Consider the following 10,591-nt stretch of genomic DNA (forward strand, 5'->3'; position numbering starts at 1 on the left):
TCCTGTCCTCTGGAGTCCATTTAAGCTCACGCCGACTGCTTCAGTGACTCCATCCAGCCACCTCCTTCTCTGTCGTCCCCTTCTTCTTTTTCCCTCCATCTTTCCCAGCATGAGGCTCTTCTCCAGTGAGTCCTTCCTTCTCATTAGGTGGCCAAAGTCTTTGAGTTTCCTCTTCAGGATCTGGCCTTCTAAAGAGCAGCCAGGGTTGATCTCCTCTAGGACTGACCGGTTGGATCGCCTTGCAGTCCAAGGGACTCGCAGGAGTCTTCCCCAGCACCAGAGTTCAAAGGCCTCCATTCTTTGGCGCTCAGCCTTCCTTATGGTCCAACTTTCACAGCCATCTATTGCAACTGGGAAAACCACAGCCTTGACTATGCACAATTTTGTTGGCAGGGTGATGTCAAAAAGAGGATCAATCTGTTCTCCAAAGTACCTGAAAGCAGGACAAGGATCAAAGGACGAAGAACATACCTTTAGAAAGTGAAATAATAAAGAAAATATTAGACTGTGTAGAATGTGATAGACTAATGCTGGAACTAAAAAATAAAGGAGAGACAGAATACTACGAGATTTGGAATTGATTTTACCAATGGTTGGATCTGAGGAATAGAAGTTGGAACAGAAAGAACAAGGATTTAATACATGTATTATATTATGTAAATGTAACATTTATAAGAGGTTAAGCATGTGTATATAATTAGCAATGTATGTGAAATGCAGAAGATATTTGCGCATTATACTTTAGTTTTTGTATGGCGGAGACAACGCCAGGATGGCTGCACCGTGTCCAACTTTTATTTTTAATAATAAAGTATTTTTTAAAAAAAAAAAGAAGGAAAGGATGGAAACTAACCAAGGAGAGAAGCAACCTAGAACGAAGGAAAAAATTCCTGATAGTTAGGGTTAGGGGCAGGAAGAAGGAAATCATTTAGCAGCTCAAATATCCCAAGTCAAAATAGGTGAAGGATCCAGATATGGATTGGAAGGCAAGTTGAGGGAAGGAAACGGTGAAATTAAATTCCTTTCTGTAACACAAGAGACAGGCAATATTTTGTATATGGTAGAATTCAGACACGAGGGGGTCCTTGGTTCTAAGTAGCTGCCACAAAGAGGGGCTCAACCTGTCCTCCAAAGCACCTGAGGACAGAATAAGAAGCAATGGATGGAAACTAATCAAAGAGAGAAGCAACCTAGAACTAAGGAGAAATTTACGGATAAGTGAGAACAATTAACCAGTGGAACAACTTGTCTCCAGAAGTTGTGGGTGCTCCAATGTTGGAGGTTTTTAAGAAGAGACTGGACAACTATTTGTCTGAAATGGTACAGAGTCTCCTGCTTGAGCAGGGGGTTGGACTAGAAGACCTTCAAGGTCCCTTCCAACTCTGTTATTTTGTGGTTTTCAGGGCCCGTCAGAAAAACAGCCAAGTGAGGGCTGGGGAATTCTGGGAATTGAAGTCCACAAGTCTTCAAAGTTGCCAAAGTTGCCGTAGTCAATTATAAGATTACATCTTTTCCAAGATTGGTGCTTTTTATATATATATAAAAGAGGCAATCTTCTGGCTGGTTCTTTCAGCATATCTGTCACTTTTTATCAGCCCTTCCTAATGGGGTGTAGCAGGAGAAAACACGGGACTATTCAGCTTGGAGTCAGAAACAATTGCCTGTTATCAGTGCGGTGATAAGCGCCGGACTGAAGTAGAACTCCTGGTTCCCCCAGGACCAACTTCTCCGTCTCTCGTCTGAGCCGAAAGGAGACAAATTTAGATGTTTTGCCGTCACCTGCTGAGTCAGAATGTCACAGAGTCTTTCCAGGGTCTGGGACTCTTGGGATGGAAGTACAACACAGAAATAGGAGCAAGAGCAGCTGGTCTCTAGACAAAGACCCAGGCCCACAACGCAGAACTACATACAGACTTTGGCCGATGTGGAATCCCTGAAATATACAGGGCAAATAGCAAAACCACTGTGAGATTTCGAAGGAAGCTGGACTTCCAGAGATTTCCCAGGTGATGTCTGTGCATCTGTTCTGCATCTGTTGAGAATGGACACTGTCTCTCATATCTTCTTTCTTCTACCCACTTTCCCCCATTGCAGATGTTAATCTTTCCAATCCCTGGAATGAATGAATGAATGAATGAATGAATGAATGAAAGAATGAACATGTGTTCCTATCTGTCTGTCTCTCTCATCATCATCATCATCAACATCAGATAGGCTTAAGATACAGAAGGATCTTGACAAACTTGAACATTGGGTACTATCTAATAAAATGAAATTCAATGGTGAAAAGAGTAAGGTTCTACATTTAGGCAAGAAAAACGGAATGCACAGGTACAGTATAGGTGATACCTTGCTCAATAGTAGTAACTGTGAAAGGGATCTTGGAGTCCTAGTGGACAACCATTTAAATATGAGCCAGCCGTGTGCAGCAGCTGCCAAAAAAGCCAACACAGTTCTAGGCTGCATCAACAGAGGGATAGAATCAAGATCACCTGAAGTGTTAATACTACTTTATAAAGCCTTGGTAAGGCCACACTTGGAATACTGCATCCAGTTTTGGTCACCATAATGTAGAAAAGATGTGGAAACTCTAGAAAGCGTGCAGAGAAGAGCCACAAAGAGGATTAGGGGACTGGAGGCTAAAACATATGAAGAATGGTTGCAGGAACTGGGTATGTCTAGTTTAATGAAAAGAAGGCCTAGGGGAGATATGATAGCAGTGTTCCAATATCTCAGGGGCTGCTACAAAGAAGAGGGAGTCAAACTATTTTCCAAGGCACCTGAGGGTAGAACAAGAAGCAATGGGTGGAAACTAATCAAGGAGAGAAGCAACCTACAACTGAGGAGAAATTTCCTGACAGTTAGAACAATTAATCAGTGGAACAGAAGTTGCCTCCAGAAGTTGTGAATGACCCAACACTGGAAGTGTTTAAGAAGATGTTGGATAGCCATTTGTCTGAAATGGTATAGGGTTACCTACCTTATTTTATCTTATCTTATCTTATCTTATCTTATCTTATCTTATCTTATCTTATCTTATCTTATCTTATCTTATCTTATCCTATCCTATCCTATCTTATCTTATTTATCTATCTGTCTATCTATCTTCTAGCTACCTACCTACCTACCTACCTACCTACCTACCTACCAGGGATGTCGTGAAATAATATATAATAATAATATATATTTCCTCCCATCCCTTTTACACGGCTCCCGCTAAGCTCTGGTAAGGAGAAGAGCCTTTGGGGAGTGAAGAGAAAGAGGAGGAGGAGGAGGAGGAGGTGCGCACGCGGGACGGTGCCAGCTGGGTAACCGGTGGAGGCAGGAGGGTTCTCGGAAGTGCCAATAACCTTCCTGCCTCCACTGTACTTTGCGCGCTCCTCGCAACTGCAATAGACATCCAGAAGTGGCAGGGGCTGTTGGGCTGGAAGCCCAAACCCCATTAGCCAAAAAAGCCGCTTCTGGACGTATATTGCAGTCGCAAGGAGTGCACAAAGTCCAGCAGAGGCAGGAAGTTCTCGTCATTCCCCAGTCGCTTTCATGGCTTCATCATCAAGACGAAGTCCTGGAGCGCCGACAACATTTCTGCCTCCGCTGGACTTCGTCTTGATGATGTCGCCGTAGCTCCCGGGCGCGGACAGACAGAGGTAGCCAGAGTGGTGCCGAGGCAGTCTGGTGGGTGAGCGACCAAGGATCAGGCTGCCTGATCCTCCATCGCTCGCTTGCTCTTTCGTCCGCCCGGACCGCCTCGGCGTCGCTCTGGCTACCTCCATCTGGCCGCGTCCAGCAGCTGCGGTGACATCATCAAGACGAAGTGGCTTGGAGGCGAAGTGCTTTTCAGTGCTTTTCTGTGCGTCTGGAGTTTAGGTAGATAGCTGGATGTCCTAAACGCCAGACGCTCAGAAAAGGACTGAAAAGCAGCTGCTGTTGGGGACTGCGGAGTGCGCTCAGGAAGGCAGGGAATGGGATCACGTGTGCTGGAGGCTGAGGCAGCCTCAGCCTCCAGCACATGTGGTCCCATTCCCCGCCTTCCTGATGACGTCACCAGCCTCACCAGCCATAAACCTCACCGCACGTCACTGCTACCTACCTACCTACCTACCTACCTATTTATCTATCTCCATTCTTCCATTCTATCTATCTATCTATCTATCTATCTATCTATCTATCTATCTATCTATCTATCATCTATCTATCTATCTATCTATCTATCTATCTATCTATCTATCTATCTATCTATCTATCTATCTATCTATCTATCTATCTATCTATCTATTAATCTATCTCCTCTCTCTCTCTCTCTTCTTACTATTATTTTGATCTATCTATTTATCTATCTATCTCTATTCTTTCTATTATATTTATCATCTATCTATCTATCTATCTATCTATCTATCTATCTATCTATCTATCTATCTATCTATCTATCTATCTGTCTCTCTCCTATCTCTCTCTCTCTCTTCTTTCTATTATTTTGATCTATCGATCTCTATCTATCTATCTATCTATCTATCTATCTATCTATCTATCATCTATCTATCTATCTATCTATCTATCTATCTATCTATCTATCTATCTATCTATCATCTACCTACCTACCTACCTACCTACCTACCTACCTACCTACCTACCATCAGGTTGAGGCAGCTGCTGACGTTCTCCATCTTTTAAATCTTAGATCCCTCTCTTGAGAGCAGTTTTCTTCTGAGTCGGAAAAATCGCTTCTCATCAGCCATGTATCCAAAGGCAACCAGCAGGAGCGCATTTGACATTCAATACCCAATTAGAGCTCTCTTCTGCTAGCACTTTTTCTGACATGCACCTGAAGGTTTGCTCCCTGCTCCATTTCCCAGAGCTTCAGGCTTCAAGGAGAACTGAGTTTCAAAGAAGAAATCTTGTTCCACATGCAGGAAAGAAGGAGAGAGAGAGAGAGAGAGGGGGGGGAGGATATTCTGAGGTAGCCTGGATCCACCTGGTTCTGTAATTTTTTATGCAGAGAATAGAATGGAATGGAATAGAACGGAACAGAACAGAACAGAAAATATGAAACAGAACAGAACAGAATATATGGAATGGAATGGGATAGGATAGAATACAAGAATACAATAGCAGAGTTGGAAGGGACCTTGGAGGTCTTCTAGTCCAACCCCCTGCCTAGGCAGGAAACCCTATACCACTTCAGACAAATAGTTATCCAACATCTTCTTAAAGACTTCCAGTGTTGGGGCATTCACAACTTCTGGAGGCAACTTCTGTTCCACTGATTAATTGTGGAAGGATAGGATAGGACAGGATAGGATAGGAAAGGACAGGATAGAACAAAACAGAACAGAACAGAAAATATGAAATGGAATAGAATAGAATATAATCAATATATGGAATGGAATAGAATAAGATAGGATAGGACAGAACAGAACAGAACAGAAAATATGGAGTGGAACTTCACTGATGTCTTTATTGGCCAAGCATGATAGGACACAGTTGTCTGGTGCATAAGCTGTCGATGTACATTCAAGCAATAAGTGATAACTCACGATCATAGTTATCCTAAAAATACATTCATCCTAAATCATAAGATGCAACACTTAGGGATAGCCATAGGATACTCAATAAGCAATCAACATAAATCATACTAGGATACCAAATAAAACAATATAAATCATAAAGATACAAGCAACAAAGTTATACTCACAAGAAGGCAAGGAAATAGGAAATAGCAAAGATGAGAAGAATAACAGTAATACAGTCTTAGTAAATTATTTGACAGTGTTGTGGGAATTAGTTGTTTCGCAGAATGATGACATTCGGGGAAAAACTGTCCTTATGTCTAGTTCAGTGTTTTTCAACCTTGGCAACTTGAAGATGTCCGGACTTCAACTCCCAGAATTCCCCAGCCAGCGAATGCTGGCTGGGGAATTCTGGGAGTTGAAGTCCGGACATCTTCAAGTTGCCAAGGTTGAAAAACACTGGTCTAGTTGTTCTGATGTGCAGGGCCCTATAGCAATGATGGCAAATCTTTTAGGCACAGAGTGCCCAAACCAGAAGGTGCGTGCGCGCCAGAGTGCCAGAAACCTGACGGCCAGCTGGCCGGCGTGCATGCGCGTGTTGGAAACCCGACAACCAGCTGGCTGAGCTGGGGGGATGGCAAGCGTGCCTTACGTTCGCTATCAAGGGCCTATAGCATTGTTTTGAGGGTAGAAGTTGAAACGGTTGATGTCCAGGGTGTGAGGGGTCTGTAGATGTTTGGTCCCGCCCAATTGTGGACAGGTAGCAATTAGCCAGGTCTTTTTCTTAGAGGAGATGTTGGTGCAGCGAAATCCTTTGTTGTCTAGCTCTGGTATGCTTCCCCTCCCAAAAAAAGTCACATTCCTTGACTTGCAACAGTTCACATAGTAACCGTTCAAAGTTACAACGCCACTGAAAAAAGTGAGTTATGGCCATTTTTCACACTTAGGACCAGCATCCTCAGGGTCACATGATTTGCATTCAGATGCTTCACAACTGACTCACATTTATGACGGCCTCAGTGTCCCCTGGGTCATGGGTGTCACTGTGTTAATTGTTTGCTAGCCGTGCTGAAGATGTACTGCGCAGGTCATAGGCCTTATCTGACAATGATTTACTGTGCATGCTTCTTAACACGTTTCTTAATACATCACACATTCCAGAGACTTTTGGTCTTCTGTTCGTCTGCCAAGAAGGTGGACGACAATTGCTCTTGCCAAAATGTAACAATTAGATAGATTTGTTTTATTTTAATTTTCATATTAAAGTTTGTTTTAATTAGAACATGTTATCGGTTTTTATTTCTTATCTGAGATATGCTAACAAGGAGGGGCGATGGTCCGCACCTCAATTGAAAGTGGAAGGGAAACTTTCCATTCCTTCTCAATGGGCTCACCCGTTGCAACCTTCCGACAAGCAAAGTCAATGGGGGAAACCAGATTCACTTAACCACCGGCTTACTAATGTAACAACTGCAAGGATTCACTTAGCAACTGTGGCAGGAAAATGGGGCAAAACTCACTTAGCACATTTTTCACTTGGCAGCATAAATTTGGGGCTTTATTGTGGTCGTAAGTGGAGGACTACCTCTATTCCTGAGGAGAGGAAATACATATGGATGAAATTACAGGCAGTTCTGGGGTTACGACCCCAACTGTGCCCCAAATTTTGGGGTGAGAACCGGCAAGCATCTCCTGTGTCTGTCACATTGTGAGAGCCCCCACAATTTCCTCTCAACACTCTAGCACGCAAATATACGAGGGAAGAAAAAACACGTCAATATCTCATTTCACCAAGTGAAATTTTAACAACGCTAAGTAAAGTACCTTTGCCCTAAAAACTAATATTATTTTCTGCCACATTTGGTATATGTTTTGTCTCTTATTATTGTTGTTACTGCTATTATTTTATAGAGGCACATCTATTTCAATAAAGAGCATGCATTGGCCATGAGCCCAGTAGACCTACAGGGCTAATATCATTGATTAATAACCTATTTCCTGGCACTCACCGGAGGAATTCTCCGCAGTTCATACAAACAGTTTAACTGTTAATTTTAGTTTTAGTTTTAGTTTTTTAGTTTTAAATTTTTAATGTTATTGGGGTTTTAACCTTTTCTAAGCACTGTAATGTATTTATTTATTTTTACCTCCTCTATATGATACTGTTTTGATTGTTGCTTTTGTACGTCGCCCCGAGTCCCTGTGGGGAGAGGGGGCAACTAATAAGTTCAAATAAATAAATAAATAAATAAATAAATAATAAATAAATAAATAAATAAATAAATAAATAAATAAATAAATAAATAAATAATAAATAATAAATAAATAAATAAACAAACAAATAAATAAATAAATAAATAAACAAACCTTCTAAAATTGCCAAAGATTAAGATGAGACAGATAATTGGGTTGTTTGTGTATCCACTGCATTGGAGATCCCTCCTACCATCTCGCTTCTTTCTGGTTTGTGATAGCAAGGCTTAGTTAAGCATACATTGGCAGTCTACCTTTTCTTTTAGCTAACTGGAGTAAGAAAAAGGTATTTCCCGTGGATCTCAGTGGAAATGAAATGATGCATTTCCCTAAAATTAACTGTCCTGTGACAGATGGACCGGGGGGAGGGGGCAAGATGGTTCCCTAAACAATAAGCAGTGGAGACAAATTCCTTGCATGTCCAATCACGCTTGGCCAATAAAGAATTCTCTTCTCCATTCCATTGCTTATTTTTCTTCTGTTCCCTTCCACTCCCCTCCTATCCCCTTCCCTCCACTCTATTCCATTCCATTTATTCTGTTCTATTCTGTTCCTTCCCTTGCACTTCAATCCACTCCACTCCATTCGTTCTGTCCTGTTCTATTCTGTTCTGTTCCGTTTAATTTCCTTCCACTCCACTCCATTCCACTCCACTCCATTCCATTCATACTTGTTCTGTTCTGCTCCATTCCATTCTATTCCATTCCATTCCATTCTGTTAGATTGGCACAAAAATAGTAGACGAGAGGTGTGAGTGAGTTTCAGCACTTTTATTTGCAAAGCAAGATAACACGCTCTGCTGGCTGGGCTGCCGGAGCTCGCCCTTTAAGGAGCTCCAGCAAACCAGCCGGCCAATGACAGCGGTTTAAACTTCCCGCAGCTTGGGCGACCAATCCGCAGTGAGCATGCAAATCTAACTACCTATGTCTGTACGTAACACCCCTCCCCTCCTAGAATGAACAGTGTCCAACCCCTGGCCTACGTATGTGACGTAGTTCTTCAGGTAGGCAGGGCGTACCGGCTGCCGACTGGACCTGCGCAGCTCACTTGTTCCTGGGATCTCGGCCGATGCAGCCGAGCCTGTTGTCCCTCTGGCTGCCTGGGAGGGAACCTTCTGGAACTCCTTGGCCCACGAGTCGAGTTACGGCCTGACTCCCTTGGCTCCTGTGACTCCATCTCTCCACTGGATGTCTTCCACCCCAAATAAGTGGTTGCGTCTTGGGTTGGAATACAGTCACTTTGGTGCCCGCTGGGTTGGGCTGGCTCCCGCTCGTCTGTTTCCTGACCGGCAGTTGAGTGTGCTCCTCAGGGCAGTGATCTCGGTTGCTTGGGGGGTTGTTCCAAACTTGCGGGTGCGGCCCAATTGCCTTGGTTCCTTAGCTCAGCGTCTCCCAGGTGGTGTCTGAGCTGGTCTATGTGTCTTCTCCAGATTCTCCTGTCCTCTAGCTCCACTTGGTATGTCTTTGGCCCGGTGATGGCCACAACCCAGCCTGCCAGCCAGGTCGGATATCTGGCATAGTTGTGGGCGAACACTCGGTCATTCATGTTGAAAGCTTGGGTTGGCCGAGCTGAGTCCAGGAGGGTTTCTGGGAGATAATACGGGTGGTACTGGTCGAGCCTGGACCTCAGTCTTCTTCCCATCAACAGTTCGGCTGGGCTCTTGTTGGTGGTTGCATGGGGTGTGATGTGTTGGGCAAGAAGGAACTGGTCGACCTTCTCTTGCCAGTTGCCAGGCCCCATCTGGGTGAGGGTTTCCTTGGTTAATCTCACCATCCGCTTGGCTTGTCCATTGCTCACTGGGTTGAATGGTGCGATGAGTACATGTGGGATCCCTTGTTCTGTGAGGAATGCCTCCATGGTCTTGGCTGTCAGTTGCGGGATGTCTGGTAGGCCATGGGTAGTGAAGACTAGTCGGAGGGCTCGGATGGTGGCTTCCGCCATGGTAGTTGGCATGATGACGACCTCCAGCCATTTGGAATAGGGGGCGTCCACGACGATCAGGAACATCTGCCCCTCCACTGGTCCCATGAAGTCGATATGTATGTGAGACCATGTGCCCTTGGCTGTCTCCCATTCCTGAGTGGGTGCCCGTGGCAGGGCTGGTCACGTCTCCTGGTAGAGTCTGCAAGTGGCCACCCATTCGGTAATATCCTTGTCCATATTGGGCCACCAGATGTAGCTCTGGGCTAGTGCCTTCATCCTCACTATTCCCAGGTGTCCCACGTGTAGGGCATCCATAGCTTGCCTCCATAGATTTTGGGGTACAATGACTCTCCCCACAGTAAGCAGCCCTTAATGGTAGACAGTTCAGATTGCTTACTTTGGTAGCTCTGGAACTCTTCCCCCAGCTTCTCCTGTGGCCACCCCCTCAATACCCAGTTCAGAATTTTGCGCAGCTTTTTGTTTTTTTGGTTGTGCTCGGCGATGTCTCTGGCAGTGACCGGGCTGGCTGGGTCGATGTCGATCAGCAGTACTCGGGCGGTTGGGGGAGGGTCTTCCACAAGTTCTGGCAACGGACATCGGCTGAGGGCGTCAGCTGGCTGATGTCTTTCCCAGGTCGGTGGACCAGCTTGTACTCATAAGCCATGAGAAAAATGGCCTGGTCATCCTCGGAGACATGTATGGAGAGGTTGTTGGTCTCTGGCAAGGAGTCCCAGCAAGTTCAAATCGCCTTCCGTACACATACTCGTGGAACCGCTTGATCCTTGCCACCGCGGCCAAGGCTTCCTTATCGATTTGGCTGTAGTTGCGCTCAGCTGTTACCAAGGTCTTGGAGTAGTAGGCTATCGGGGCTTCCAATCCATCTGGCAGGTGGTGGCTGAGGACGGCTT

This window comes from Natrix helvetica (assembly GCF_964273705.1).
Source record: "Natrix helvetica genome assembly, chromosome: 2".
Taxonomy (NCBI): domain Eukaryota; kingdom Metazoa; phylum Chordata; class Lepidosauria; order Squamata; family Natricidae; genus Natrix; species Natrix helvetica.